The sequence below is a fragment of the Aedes albopictus genome, chromosome 2 (genome assembly GCF_035046485.1).
Source record: "Aedes albopictus strain Foshan chromosome 2, AalbF5, whole genome shotgun sequence".
Classification (NCBI taxonomy): domain Eukaryota; kingdom Metazoa; phylum Arthropoda; class Insecta; order Diptera; family Culicidae; genus Aedes; species Aedes albopictus.
In genome coordinates, this window is record NC_085137.1 from 402,960,201 (window position 1) to 402,976,566 (window position 16,366).

The 16,366-nt window shown below is 38.3% G+C and overlaps 1 protein-coding gene across 17 annotated transcripts in view; it reads left to right on the forward strand.

The window, feature by feature from the left end:
* Positions 1 to 8,346: 8,346 nt before the first annotated feature.
* Positions 8,347 to 16,366, forward strand: part of LOC109403644 (proton-coupled zinc antiporter SLC30A1) — a 117,280-nt gene continuing 109,260 nt past the window's right edge. For 2 of the 17 annotated variants that reach the window (XM_062853327.1, XM_062853342.1), the window contains exon 1: positions 8,347 to 8,692. The gene's annotated coding sequence lies outside the window, so the exon portion shown is untranslated. Of the gene's footprint in view, positions 8,814 to 9,194; positions 10,188 to 16,366 lie in introns of all 17 variants that reach the window. The other 15 variants (XM_062853331.1, XM_062853336.1, XM_062853334.1 and 12 more) reach the window with 15 other exon arrangements.

Here is a 16,366-nt window from a genome sequence, read left to right on the forward strand (position 1 = left end):
GAAGGAATTCATGGATAAACAACTGGAGAAATCCTAGAAAAAATCCTAAAGGAATTTAAAACCAGCAAGAAAACCTTTGAAAAATTGTTACATTATCTTGCAGGAATTTTTCAAGAGTTCCTTCCAATAATTGCTGTAGGTTTTTTTTAGAAGTATAACTTTATCTTTTCTTTTACAGGCATTTCGCTATGCGTTACTCTTGGCATTTCTTCAGTATTGCCTTTTTGGTGCTGTTCATAAACATTTCCCTGCAGAATACTTATCTAAAGTTTCTTTCTAGAATGCCTCACTGGGTTTCTCCAGAATTAGTGAAAAAAAAATTACTTTCACACTGGTCATTATTTTCATATTCTTCTAAAAAGTTTGAATCAGATACAGTATTTAAAAACTTCAGAAATTCTTCCCGTTTCATTCAGGTTTTTTCAAGTGCTTTTAGGCATACCTCCATGTTTTTTTTACTAGTTTGTTTTTATTTTTTCAATGTTTTCTTCGCTAGAAACTTCTTTACGAATCTTTTAGTATATTTTCCTTGATGACGAGATCTGAAAGATTTCTTCAAGAACTTTTTTCATAATCAAAAGTCACTTTTTCCACCTCGTGGTCAAAAAGATAACTTTTTTGGCATGATTAATCGCTACCAGCCCTAGACCACATAAGGGTTAAGAACTATGAGTTAACCCTCTAAATCCCATGGTTGCTCTAGTGAGTTGCGATGGGGATCGCGATCGGGTGACATTATTCGAAGGAAAAAGTGAAAAAAGACGCGTGTTTGGGGCAGTTGCGGTGGGGATCTCTATCGGTTCGCATTGTTCGGTGGAAAAAATGACGCGTGTTTGTGGCAGTTGCGTTGCATTGTTCGAAGGAAAAAGTGACCTGTATATGGGGCATCCGACGACATGTAACTGGGTTAGATCATTCCGAGTTTTTTTTCTTTACATACTAGAGGAAGTTGGGGTAAGTTCGCCAATGCGTTTTTTAACGGCTGTTCGGGCTCGTTTGGAAGTTGACCATCAATGTTAACTTCTTTTCCCGATCAGCCTAAATAGCTGTGTAGTGTCGGTAGCGGTTGTCTCAATTGGCTAAGAATAACACTACGGATCGCCTGATCCAGTGGTAAGAGTCCACTAAACAGGTGACCCCTAATTCATGGTGTTATGCGGCTTTATGCTTACCGTGCCAAGAAATGAATGGTTAGGGGGGTCTAATAAAAACCTAACCACAAACGGAGCCTGTGGAGAATTAGGGCGACCTCCACAGTATCACGCCCTTACTGCGCTAACCGGAGCAATGGTGCAGTGGACCTTGCGTTTCTCCGAGATAATCAGTTGCCCTTCTTAAGTCTCAAATTTGAGGCTAAATAAGGGCGGGGTTATTCAAATGTTGTTAAATAGCTTACATTAGTACCTATATGGGTTCGCTTAATGCGTTTTCGCCATTGGCGTTTTTCAATTGACCCCGATTTGGTTCGTCGTTGATGTTTCCTTTTTGTGCTGTGATTGTGAAGAGTGTAATCCTGTCTAGTTTGGGTAGTGGCTACGGCTAGGAAACCTCAGATCAATTTTCAGCGTAAAAAGCGTGTGTAGCCCAAGTGGCTCTATTTCGAAAAGTAAATTTTCGTAGGGTAACTTCTGTATAGGTTACCTTGTGAAACCAGTTTTGCTTTTTTCATTATAGATGAAGTGTCGTGCCTCGAGCATGCTATATTTTAGAATAACGTTTACATTATTTTCAACCTTTCCTTATGGACGCCTTCAAGCAAGCTCTTGTTTTCAGCATCTTTTCGCTGATAGTTGGCAGTATTGCTACGATGATTATATCATCTGAAGTAGCTCAAACATTAACTTGAGATACTTCAGTTTGATGGAATACTTAGGTAGTGCAGTTCATGGATAACTTAATTCTATGCACCTTACCCAACTCTGCATGAGCAAATTTTGTCACGAGTTGACTGATTGGCGTGTGTCAGATGAGGAGTCTCCATTTGACCTTCTTTGCACTTTTGAGTGTTCCTTCGCAAAATTTGCGTATTCAGGCGTCCCTGCTCAACAAACTAGGGAACCTGTAATAATTGGTTGCGACCACATTTTATGGATAACTCGCTTCCATTGCTACTCCAAGAGAGTTTAATTGTGGTTTTGTACCTACAACGTCCTTCATTGTGGTATACCATAGTTATTGCTTTGAAAGAAGCTTGTCCTCTGCGGTCTGTGCGGACCGCAAGATGTATTCCTGAATGGTACTCTGACCTGTTCAAGTTCAAAATATCTTCGGATAAACCATTCTTTTGTATAGCTACGAATCTTTAGCTTCTACCCCGAGGATTGTAGCTATAGAATCGATTTAGTGGGCACTAAAAAGCTCTGCTTACTTCAAATCTCCAGGAGCAAATGGGGCTATGTCCTATTTTTTTCCCCAGAGGGATTTGAGTTTTTCAAACATGTTTTCATGGCGTGAAATTACTTGATAGGTTTATCCCGAAAGGGTGCGTGCGTTGTATAAAGAAAGAATGAGTTCCAGATTTATCTGGTTACTTCGTTCTTTATGAAATTCTTGAAACGCATTGTTGATTGGCTAACTGGCTAACATGCCTGTTCATGTGAACTCACATGCCTCCCAATTTGGGATGTCCATAGTGACTCTTTTACACAAAGGTGTATGCGTTTTCAAGAAAGCACTCGCTCAAACGTAGTTTTTGCTTGGGTGATTTCTTGAATATTGACGATGCTTTCGATGACGTGCCTTTCAATGTCATATTGAAAGTCGCATGACATCAAAAGCTACCTCCAATGAGCTATAGGCTTTCTTTACGCTTATGCGTTTTACAGTGTCCTTTTCAGGGCACTGATTAACCCCGTTGTGGTATGGGCTATGAGCTCTCGTTTCGCTTATGCGTTCATTCCCTCTTCTAGGGCACCCCTTCCTATTTCATCACCTTTCCCTTTCCTATTCCCATCCCTTGTCCCATTCTCCCTCAGGTAAATGATGAAATGGGCTTGTATGTATGGCGATGGCACAAATGTCCCGAATGGAGGATAACGTGCCTCTGGAGCCGGCCTTCTGATACCTGATACCTGACCTGTATTTGGGGCAGGTGCACATTGTCCTTCCTCGTGAAGTGAAAAAAAGGATGCACACTTGGTAGCAAACAGTATTGCAGAAAATTGAAGGAGTCAAGAAGTGGTACCGGTCATCCGACGACATGTAACTGGGTTAGATCATTCCGAGTTTTTTTTCTTTACATACTAGAGGAAGTTGGGGTAAGTTCGCCAATGCGTTTTCGTGAGGACTCCTTGAGTCTGTAATACTTGCAAATTAATCTTGTAGCTCTGGTGCTGGCCTAATATTGAAGCGATAGAAATATTAGAAGAAAGTGATTGCAGTTCACAACAATCATTGAGCAAATTTAAAATAATTGACTTAATTACCTCAACGGCTGTCGATCACAGGTAGCACATAAGCGTTTAATATAGAACGATAGTTGACGTATGTGCATTTTCCTTACTATCGCGACCAAATAAATCATAATCGGGATGAAGACCGTGTCGTGTATTTTCATATAACTAGTGGATCATATCACCTACCAAGGGTGGCTACAAGATCCACACCTCACCCTACCCTACTAAGGGAAGGAGTTTTTGCTTCCCGAGTAAACTGTGGGGATGCTGTTGATTCCACTGTTTCTAGTAACAACGGTTGTCGAACTAACATTCCTTCCCATTTTCCGATGACCGTAAGGACGTGGCCGGCGCCGTTATTGACTTTAAAATATTGAACTCTCGAATTGTGTACATTGAGAGTGTGTAGCTAGTCCCAAGCACTATTCATTGGATCTCTGTGCAACTTCGATTGTTCTGGTCAATCACAGAGTAGGTAGCAACTACGATGTGTATCAAACTGTTTATCATCATTAGAAAACCACATATTAACCCGCTGTTTCATCTTGCCCCACCCGTTTCAACTTGCCCCGGTGTACCTAATATGATTGTAACCTCATAAGGTTGATCCAACTACTAACTAATTGTTTCAATAATGGAACTATTGATAAACAATCAAAAACCTATTGATTTACAATCAAATGTTTTTTATTGATTTCGAAAAGTTCAGCCAATTTGCAATCACTTTTGTTCAATCACTTTTTTCGGAAATGCTATTTAGCGTTCAAATTCGTGGGAAGGAAAGGGTTAATAACTGACTTGGGAAAAAAAAGCAAGTCAAGATCGGGGCAGGGGCAATTACTGATTATGTCAGCTTGATCACATCTATTATTGGACATTTCTGAACCGACATATAGGGTAAAAAATAAAATTTGGACATGTATGTAATTTAGGCATGCACGGCGATGTATGTCTTGTTCCGGAGAGCTAATAAAAGTGGATACTTATCAATATCGATTATTAGATAAAACAGACTCTATTCTGATGACTTAGGGGTAGGCGGGGCATAATGAGCAGCTTAAGCATTTTGCCACCAAATCCAGTAAATTAAGTGCAATCAATGTGTAATTTTAACGTTCAATCCTCATTTGAACCTTAACTGACAAAAGCTCGTTGAAATTCCGAATAAAGTTATAAATGCTGTAGAATTTTATGTTTTTAAAAACGTATAAAATCGCGAGTTGCGTTTTGGGGGTGGGGCATAATGAGCACCGTAGGTGGGGCAGGATGATCAATATCAGTTTTGTACACAATCAAATGCTAATTGACTATTCTTGTCAATGATAAAGTATACCGACAACAATCAATGAGAATTTGAAGGGATTACGGGGTTTAATTTGTAGGGAACTGTGGGGTTCCAATGAGTCTTCTATTGATGATTTTCTCAACGGTGATAATATACAGATACTGAAATTTTAAAGCTAATAAATTGAAAGTTACAGACAAAACCTTACTATATCTATATGTACCAAAACAGAGAAAACCAAAATTAAAATTTGTTTGTTGAAGATGTTTATCATTTTCATTATTGTTTCACTAGTTGCTCATTCTGCCCCACCCTACTACCAACTCTTTGAAGCATATTATTTCAACAAAATAATTATACAAATAGTTGAAAAGTGTTACAAATACATTTTATTGGCCTAAGAAAATCAAGAAAATCGATAGATGGCCACTAAGTTGTGATTTCGATACCCAAAACCTTATTTTAGGTCACCTGATTCTTATAATATTTTCCCAGTACATGACCACTTTACGCATTTTGATTATTTTTTCAAGGTAAACGGATTTTTTGACTAATGTTTTGTCATCAACTCATTGGATTTTAGATAATAAGGCTACAATCAACCAATTTCAAGACCAACAATTGAAAAGCCCACATCAACATTGCGTGAACAAACACGTTTCTGTCGACTTAGGGCCTTCTGGGATCTACCCATGCATCTCACCACCATTAACAGAAAGCTTGATGTTTGCGCTTTCTGTTAGTGGTGGTGAGATGTGTGGGTGGAGTTCAAAAGGCCTCAAGTCGACAGAAACATGTTTGTTTACAAAATGTTGTTGCGGCCTTTTTAATTGTTGGTCTTGATTTGTTTTGTTAATTTGAAGATTTACAGTGAAAATGCAAGGTGCTCATTATGCCCCGCCTACCCCTACGTTGAAAATACGCTCTTCAAAATTATCGAAAATATAAATTGTTTCACTAACCCCCCAAATGCACAGATATGCAAGACGACATATACTGCCGCCATTCGCATAACAGTCCCATCTTTGCTGGGTTTTCTATTCATATGGGACTGTTTTGCGAGAGGGGAGTACACTTCACAGTCAAATACAATATTCACCTCAAAACCGTGGAATTAATAATTGTGAGAAATTTGAAAGTCTTATTGCAATGAAAAATGTTCAATAAAGAACCATTAGACAGCCAATCTCTTAACATTCATTTAGAACGCTTAAAATAGATGGTGTCCAAAATACATTACAAGTTTTCTACTGTAAATATATTTTGGTCATCTGACGAACTACATGGGGATGCTGTGCGATTGCATACTTGGAGGCGTAGGGTAACCAATATAATTTGGACCCCCATATATTTTGGACCCCCTGAGTCGTATTATCACAAATTTCACAGATTTATTGAAGAGATGGCAAAAATTTTTAAAATCATTCGCTAAATTAGATTGCTCTGCACGGGCAACAATCATTTCCGCACTGGAAATAGCATTATTTGCCTTGAAATTCATTTTTGTGAATCTCGTCATCCGTGTTAGAGTCGTACCATGTTTACAAAAGGAGATTGCAGTGCTGAGGAAACTTGCAGATGTAAACAAAAACGTTTATCATTCTAGCGCATTAAATTCGCAAAGTTCGTCTAATCAGCTAGGGATGTAGTACCGGTAGTACCGGTACCGAAAATACCGGTATTACCGACCAATTTTTGGTACCGAAATACCGGTACTCACTGAGCCTTGGTACCGGCACTTTCGGTACCGTGACATCACTCCCGAAGTGCTGAATGCCGGTCATTAGAATTGTCAATATGCAATGGAAATAAACAAAAACAATAATTTAAAACCAAATAATTTGACAAACACACATTTCATATATGTAACATTTCTGCAAATGTTAAGTGGATTTATAAGCTTAGAATAAAACTTGTTAGATTAGAGTTTCTTGTCATTTCTTCAGTTTTTAGAATCCGTTGAAAGCAGGGTTGTTAAAGTTAATTAACGGTTAACGCCGTTTCGTTAATTCGTTAACGTTAATTGTAACGATCAACGAATTATTCGTTGATTTTTTCAGGCGCGTTGATCAACGTTAACGTTAACGCACAGCGTTGATTTAACGTCAACCAGTCCGTTAATTTTGCGTTAAAATGGTAATCTCCCCAAATATGGTTTTAGTTCGGCCTTCTTAAGCCTTCTGCCATATGTCAAGATAAAATTGGAATAAAAACAACATCAAGGAAACATTTGTTAAATCTTTTTCTGTCTTCGCCTTGTAGCTATCTAGGTATCTGAATTTGGTACATGTAAGGATGTTCCTGTTTCATTTTAGACTGACCAAGATACTGCCTGTGAAACTGCGCAGAAGCTAAACAAAAGCTCCAAAAACAGTTTCATACAACTCATTTATTTCTATCATTTTTATCTGACATTTTTTGTTTAATTTAATATTTTCTAGTTAGTTTTAATTGCATCGCTGAAAACCGGAATTCACAAATGCCTGGTAAATTTTAGATTTTCTGTGCAAAATTGATTATTCTTAATTTAGTGGGAAATTTCTTAGTACCGGTATTTTACCGGTACTACCGGTACTGTCAACCCCAGTACCGAAGTACCGATACTCACCAAAAGTGGTCAGTACTGCGACCCCTATAATCAGCCTTTGTCAATCAAGTACTTAGGATGTGATCCAGCATATTCAAGTGGCAGATTGGCAGAAAATAGTTTCAAACGGGTTTAAACACCGGGTGTCCAAAATACATACTTAAGAGGGTCCAAAATATATTGGGGTGTCCAAAACAGTGAAAACTACTGCTTCAAAAATAAGTTATTTTCATCAAATTTTCAGTCAGAAATGACCTTGTGGGTATTTTTAACGGACAGTGGAGGCTTTAACGATCATACGAACATCATCATAATGTGTAACACGCTCTGAATATGCATGTTTTTGCCTTAAATTCAAACTAATGTCCTCTCGGGGTCCAAAATTCGACCGTTACCCTATTCTGTGGGTCTGGCGATATTTCCTCGATTTTAACAAGAAATGTAATAGTTATCAAAATAGATGCCTGTTAAGCGAAGAAATTTGAATATTTGCAAGAAAATATTTGGTCATTTATGCTACTTCCTTGATTTACCAGTATTCATGGCTAAACATTGAGATACTTGCCCTGTCCAAATTATATATATAGCTGAGGGAGTCTAAAACATATATTCGGTGTCCAAAATGCAATTCTAACAAGCGATTGGAAAGTACAATTATATTATAAGCGTATTAGTAACTTTGCATAATAATTAATTGCTTTCAAAGGAAGCTAGGGGATGATTTTTCTAACGTTCTAACGTCCAAAATACTTGAATTACCCTAAACCTATATTTCAAACTACTTGTGTGCTTCTTTCGTTACAGGATTACCACATAACGTCCATATTGAATCGTTTCTACGCTTGTAGATCATAAATCCGTCAGATGGCACTCGCGTAGCAGAGCATCGAGGGAGGTGTTTATGCTGCCCAGGCTCACCACCCATCCAAAGGAACGTCAACAATCCGCGCTGATGCGTAGTGTGCACACGACTACGAAGCTATTCAGCAGATTGTATCGCCCGTTGCCCATGCGACGATGATGGGTGGTGGATGTCTGATATGGGGCTTGCGCTGGTGTGTGCTATATCTGTCACGCGGATACTGTTGAACACCAGCAGAGATTGCGAGGCAGGCAGGCAGGCAGGTTGGCAGCAGCAGCGTGGCGGAACGTCGTCGTCTTCGTTGTCAGTGAGAGAAAGAAACTCGAGAATAGTTTGCTCAAACCTGCTGAACCATCCATCCAGTGTGGTGCAAATTTAACCTACTGCACAATCGACAATCTTCGGTCACAGTAGTGCGTTCATTGTCGAGCTGGTCGTGTCGCGTGCGTGTTCTTCTATTGCTAATTAGTTTTCTTAGCAAGGTGCGATCGAATTTTGCTGCCCACTGCCTGGCCTCCTTGGATAAATCAGGGGGTTGCGTTTCCGTGAGAACCAGCGAAAAGGTGAAAATTAGTTCATTGTTTTCATCGCAGTTGCATCGGGCGGTGGTGGTGAAGCTTGTGTGCCCAGTCAAAGCCTGCTTGGATTCCAGGGGCGTGCTGATCGAAGTAAGGAGGTGAAAAAGTGCGTGTGTGGGGTTACGGAATCTAGGGTGTCCCAGAACATAATCAATGTTCCAAAAGTCAAGGGGCCCAACCCCTGAATGGAAGATATGCGTTGTTTGAACAAGTAATTTTCTATTTTAAAAAAATCATTCAGAGGTGTCATCAGAGCAATTGTTTTAATCCCTAGTTATATCCCAATATTTTTTTCTTTGGACCTCTATTCATGCTTGAGGTACTAATTTTACAAACATTACGTTTAAAATACTCTTAGAACCATTATTCGTAACACTTTTGTGATGTGTGCTTGTTTAGAGAACCAACTAGCCATGGTTGACAAGAGTATACCTTGACTTCCGGATTATTGTGTTTTTGGGACACTCTATTACGGATTCTCTTCAAGGACGAACGTATATCAGCAGAAGCACCAGCGCAGCAGCATCAGCAGCCTCCCGTGAAAGGAGGATGAGCAATTCGATAACCAACAGAAGGACCTGACAGTGTTGCAAATCAAGCCCCTTTGTCGTCAGCTGGTTAACTCGGTTAACTCTCTCTAGTAGTGTAGAGGCATTTCGAAGGGGGAATTGCACAGAGTGCACGAGATATTCATCTTACGCTGCAAAATGACGTGACGCGTGTGATGACGACGGAGATGATAGGTGAAGATGTGCCATATTTGAGTGTCGAGAGAAATCGCATGAAAACAGATCGTCGATTAGGTAGGGTGCCATGGCAGAGTAGTGGGAAACGAAAAGTTTTGTTTTAGGTTTTGGTGTCACTCGGTGGACGGGCTGCACAAAGTAGGCGACCTGTGTTGTTCTGTTATTTGGTCGGTTCCAAAGTTGCTGGGACTGGAAACAACTAGAAACTGCGGCGCGGACGTTGTCGGTACTCACATAAATAGCGTTGCCAAAAGTGTCCGGAAGTGTTACGGTAGAACGTCTGTAAGTAAGTGAAGTCAATAAGCCTACTTAGACCAGCAGCAGTGTGATTATGTGTGTTTGTTCGGTTCGTGATTTTTGCACGCGGTACTCTTAGTCCGAGATGGCCATAAATGTTAAACAGCCTTGTTCTGCGAAATTGTAAGCTGAAATTACGTCAGATATTGAAGAATCGTTTTCTTGAGAAAGTGCAAAAGCACTTCTTTAGTGATTCAGCGGATTGCGACGGAATCGAAGGTGAATCCCATTTTTTGCATGGGCTTGATTGTGTAGTGGTAAAGATACTATGTGTTTGGGTGTCGCTTCTTCCTTGGCTACTGGTGCTTGTTGGCAGTGACAACGACGACGAATGATTCTTCGAGAATTATTGCTGCCTTTGTTCTGCACTGGACACATTTATCGCATCCCAAGTTTGCGTGGATCGTCCGAAGGCCCTGCACGTTGAAATCCAGAAGGTAAGTGATGAATAATCGATGATAGTTAATCTCCCTAAATCATCATCTGTCCATCGAACCTCACCAAATTTCGTTGTAATGCTGTGTGGCTCGTACTAGGTGCCTGCCTGAAATAGGTATTGAGGGGAAGGTCATTAGGTTTATCGCCCGTCTGTCCGCAACCACCCCCGAAAAATAAAGTGTGTCGCTGTGTCGTCGAACACGTTGTTGACAAGGCATGGGGCCGGGGATGCGAGAGCCAATCATCATCAGTGCACGCGAGAGAGTGCGGGAGAGAGCTGCACGGGAAGGGTTACCACCCCATCGGATGATGAGCTTTCTTTCGAAAGTCGAAAAACAGCATCCGATTGCACTTTTGTTGTTTGCATGACGATGGTAATAAGAGTGTTCTTTGCTTTTCAACACTTTGAGAATTGATGTTGGACAAATGTTTTAGAAAGACTATATAATGCGAATGTACACTATTCGTTATAACAATATATAACAATAAGCAATCAGCAAAAGTATAGCATCACCAAAAGTCCTATAATATCTGGAAATGCATCTTCTATTTTTCGTTCTTTTTTCTTAGTATTTTTATTTTTAGCGTAAAACCCCGAATGGAAATGACTAGTGATGTATCAAATATTCGGCCGCACGAATATCAGCTTATTTTAGAGTTTGCCGAATATTTGTTTTTAGTCGAATATTAAATGAGGGGGTTAGAAGCAAAGGGATGTAAGTGACAAAAACCCACTTTCGAGTAAACTGCCCCCACTCGCATAACTGTCCCATTTGACTTTTCATCAATTTTGAGTTAACGTTATGAATAGTCATCATTTTCGATGTACTTCCAAAAACAATAATAAAAATTATGAATTTTTATGTCAATATGTGAAAAAAATACCAAGTCATGAGCGTCCCATATCAAAAGTACCCGCATAACAATCCCATCATGGATTTTTGTGTCACGTAACACAAAACTGAACAACTTTGTAGTGATTGTGATATTTTTTACAGATATATATTCATGTGCAAAGCAATCTGTGAAAGTTTCGAGATGATCGAAATATTCTTCAAATTTTGGCGATTTTTCAAAGTTTTATATGGAAACAAGATTTCAAACTTTAAATGCTGTTTTCTCAATTCCTACTTTTTGCAAATGGGACTGTTATGCGAGTGGGGGCAGTAAATGAGGTTTAAAGTTTTTCACCAAATGTTCATCCCATTGACCAATCCAAATGCCTTTGTGACAGAGATTTGCTTTCAAATTCCCCGTGTTAAGAATTTAAAAGAACTTTGTACACAACTTTTGTTCTCCCGTATATGGATAGGCTTGCAATATGTTTCGTGAGACAAAATTTGGAGAACTCAATACAAGAAGAACTACAACTCTCCATTTCATGATGTTCTACATCTCGATATCGCTCCCTATCTCGATGGTTTGATAGGTCCCTTCAATCTGCAATCTGCATACGTTTTGCCTCTCTACATCTATACATCTCTTTATCTCGATATCTTCCTAACTTGATGATTTTTGATCTAGATTTTCTTTCTCAGACCAATGCGTTAAATGGATCTCCAGATTCGTGAAAATAAGTAAAATGAAATGCGGGCATTCTTTGGTTTCTAGCAATCTTGCCATTAAGACAATATTTATAGTTTAATGAAATCAATTATTTCCATTTTCATTAATGATGTTGCTGTTCAAACACAAAAAAAAATCTTCAGAAAAAGAATGATAAATTTGACTAAAGCTTCTGTTGCTTTCAGGTATGCAAAGTTAATGAATAGTTTTAAAACTGGCATAAATGAAGCTTTGATCCTCTCTTTTTACGAGATTTTGAAATCACACGAGTTGAATTTTTCAAAATGATCGGTTCGTTATAATTAATTTATCAAAATTTTAATGCTTTATATCAGGAATTTTCAGATCGTGCAGCGTGTTGCACTTGGTGCACAACAAAGCCTTGACAAGTGCACCGCGATACAAGCAAATTATGTCTTCACTTTCCATACTTCAAGTGATAATGTGAAAATGAGTATAAAGATGTGATGATTCTCGACGGGGAGTCAGTAGATCCAAGGTTACGCAAAGAATAATAGGAGAAATCTAACAAAAATCTCGTTAAAAGAATATGAACGATTTCCCCAGCTGTCATGCATGCAAGGAATATGCAATGCATCTTCACTTCGCTAACTTCTCTTGAAGATCTCAGAAGCAAAATAGCATGCCTAGTAAGCTAGTATGCCTAAAAAGGAAGTTATCAATAATCTACCAAGAATCTTACTGAAAAATTTCCTATGATTCTCAGAAGAATCTTCTTAAGATCTCTTGATAACTTGTCCAGGAAACCCAAAAGGAATGAAACTTATCAAAAGAATTTTGTCAAACACATATACAAAAAAATCATTCAGGGGTAATCTTTGCCGAGGTTCTCGTTAAGAATCCACCGAAATTTACCACTAACTTGACAGATGTTCCACAGCGAGATTTCTAAAAACAAAAAAGTCTAGGTACTGGAAATACGGGAGAAACATTTGGTGTAGTTTCGTAGTCATATTTAACATAATCTCTTTGAAGCATTACTTTTGTGGACCGTGTGTGTCATAGAAAAAAAATTCCTGAAAACAATGCAGGTAACACGTCCTGGAGATTTTTATGATTTCATTCTTCGGTAGAAATAGCTGTGGTATCACTCTGGATGGTCTGGATCATAAGTCTGGATCATTCGAGCGAGATTTCCTGAAAAGAAAGCTTGCAGGATTTTCTTGATTTATCATGGAAGAGTTCAGAATGATGGAATTTACTGAAAGCCTGAATCAGTTATCAGTAGAACTTTTGTCGAATATATTTTTTTATAAGAAAAATATGTTAACATCGGAAGAGTTATGATAAAATGTCTCTTCAATAATTAACCGGGAACTCGTTGAAAGAATTGCGGTCATAGCTATTAGAGGGTTTATTGGTAGAATTGTTGGTGATTTTTTTTGCATTTTTTGTTTTATATCCTTCGAACGCAGAATAAAGATCCAAGTTCATGGCTTGTACAGTCTCTGTCGTCTGGTTCAATGAAATGACCACCCGTATTTATACCAGTGATAAGTCTATTATGTAGACGTTGGGTACCTAGACTAATAGTTGGCACTATTACCAGTTGACATTACAGTTCTTCGAATGCTACTATTCGTAGGTAGACAGACAGTAGACATACCCGTTGAAGCTTAAGAGAACCTAAGACTGAGGTCATTTTTACTGGAATCTGGAATCTGGAATGAATATGCTTTTCTACAAGGCTGCTCCTATTCGGAGCTGTTGCAGGGAACAGGAAATTACATTCACGTAAAATGAGTGGGTATTCCAATAAGCAATCAAAGAACTATCGATCCAAAACTTTTTCATTCCATTTAAAAAGTATGTTTACAAAACTGTTTTGAACTATGTAGAAGTTGTCATCTAAAGTCATGGAAAGGTAATAGTTAAAGAAGCCAATATAAACATGAATAGTTGATTCTCTCTGACCCACGCCTTACTTCCCTTCCGTAGGAAGAGCCCACATTTTGTGAGTGGGATTCGATCCCAGGTCCTCGGCGTGATAGTCTAGTGTTCTACCCATCACACCAGGTCCGCTCTACTAGTACAATTGAGGCATTCTTTGATAGTTAAATTTAGAAAACTTTTGACTTTTGTGAGAATGAACTTCCGGTTTATTTTGCAGTTTTGAAATCGTTCGAAATCAAATTTTCTTAAAAACACAAAACAATGTATGGACGCAATGCTCGTAGCACATAGGAGTACAGTAGACGTTCGGTCAGTGCAAACGCTTAAACTGCAATGCTTTTTAACTGCAAGTCCGCTAAGTGTAACAATTTTGCAGTCAATAGCACCGCTATCCGTCAAAATGAAATGTCAACAGCGCCGCGAAGTTTTTTTTTATTGTATTTGTTTATTTGGAAGGCTCGGGCGCCACATGATTGAGCCGAAATCATTTGTTCATTTCTTTACCTTGATTTTACATTTAGCATTTTAACATTTTTTTACTGCCCTAAATACTATGTTGCGATGATTTTCTCATTAGGGTGGCTCAAGCTTGTATGAAAAAACCACATGTCAAAAAGTTCGATGGGCCCCCTTCTCATTTCGCTCTACACTGAAAAACAAGAAAACTCAAATTTAAGTATTTTTAAACTCACTTTTGAGTTCTTTTTTGCATCCTATTTCATTCGCTCTCTTTGTTGTTGTCAAAGAGTGAATAGCAAAACAACCCAACTTTGAGAGTTCGATGCGGGAAGCCAAAATTGAGTAAGTGACATAGAACCGAAAGTTGAGTAATTTTAACTGATGGTTGAGTAAAAAGAACTTCGACTTTAGGTACTTTGACCGAATACGCCTAAATGCAAACTACCTACCTCAACATCGACTTCATCAACTCAAAATTGGCTTCCTGCACGCAACCTCGAAGTTGGGTAGATTGAACTCACTTTTGGGTACTTTCGTTTCTCCGTGTATATGACGCCACGATGCTCTGGTCTAATTTTCAGCTCAATCCGTTAACATTTGGGCGGTGCTAAACTCATTTGAAGTTTGTATGGGAGTTTATGTAGGAAAACATCGTATTTAGCATTTTTCTTTTGAGGGGTTCTAATTGTTCTTAAACCACGTACCTAATCGATTCCATAGAAATATAGCCTATGATATGCCGAAAAACTTTGTCAAACCCCACTTATCAGACACTTGCGAAAAAAGCTACACAGATCGAAAAAATAGTGTAAAATTCTGTGACATGATGCACATGTTTGGAGTGGGGGATATCACAGAAGTTTACATGACATATCATGTAATAGTCATAAAATATCATGTAAACTTCTATTGTATGTCATGTACTTCCGCATGACTCTGAGTGTTTACATGACATATAACACAAATTTACATGATATATCATGTAAACCATCATAACACTAAGTTTACATGAAAAAATTGAAGTTTACATGACGTGTCTGTGTATAGCCTAGACTTAACATCAGCTACACTCTACACTCACTCTGTTGACTTTTGCAAAAAGGAAGCTAGTTCAAAGCTATTTAAATAAAAATTGTCTAAAAATTTATAAAACACACTATCATAGCGCATAGGGTAGTGGACGTATTTTGGCCCACCTTGGAAATTTTATTACTTTTATCATATAATCTTTACCAGTGAAGAGAATTGTCAGACAAAAGTGGCACAAAACAAGCAACAAAGAAGACGCGGCGATTACTCTTTATCCCAACTATGGTAACAGATAATGACATGATCTCGAAAATTTTTGTTGCAGACAAAGCGGAAGCTGAATTTGTTGCGTACTTTTCAACTCGTGAATAATTAATTATTACCAACCCAAAATCGAACTTTTTTGATGATACATCTTCAGCAGCGTTGCAGTGTTTACCGACTCGAAGTTACCGCTCGAAAATCACAATGCATGCCTTGAAAATCTCTAAACTCGTGGTGCACGATCTTTGTCCTATTCTGTTCAAGTTGGGACAAACCCATGTCGCATTGAGTAGAATGTCGCAACAAATTCAGGTTGCGACATTGTCGTTATTGTTGCGTGATGGTTGAATTTTGATTCACTGATCTTTACATAATCTAGATAAATGTTTATTGGAAGTTCGAATAATAATTTCCCAAGATTTTGTAGAGTTTGTATGATAAATGTAATAAAATTTCCAAAATGGGTCAAAATACGCCCACTACCCTACCCGGGCAGAAATAATTACAAAACAATTGCAAGTTTTACCATTCACAAAGAATTACTGAATGGTAAAATTTGCCATTGGTTTGTTGGAAATAAGGGACAAAAGGGCAAAAATAATAACTGACATTGTTCTATAAAATAACTCAAGAATGTCAAATTGTGACATTACAATGGCAAACCAAGAATAAAAAAAAAATTAAGGTTGAGAATTGCAAAATATACCATTATTGAGTTATTGAAAACAGAACATTATCGAAATTAGTTATTCACCTGTCAACTAAAAAAAACTATCAAAAGTTAGCTTTAGAATAACCAAAATTCAAATTTTGTCATTATGTTCTTCTTGATAAGTGCCAAACTGCGATTGTTCATCAAACTCGTAAGAGGTCAACAATATCTCACCAATTTCAAAATTTGATGATAGCAAAATAAGACATTCAGTAGTTATTCTTCCAAATTTGA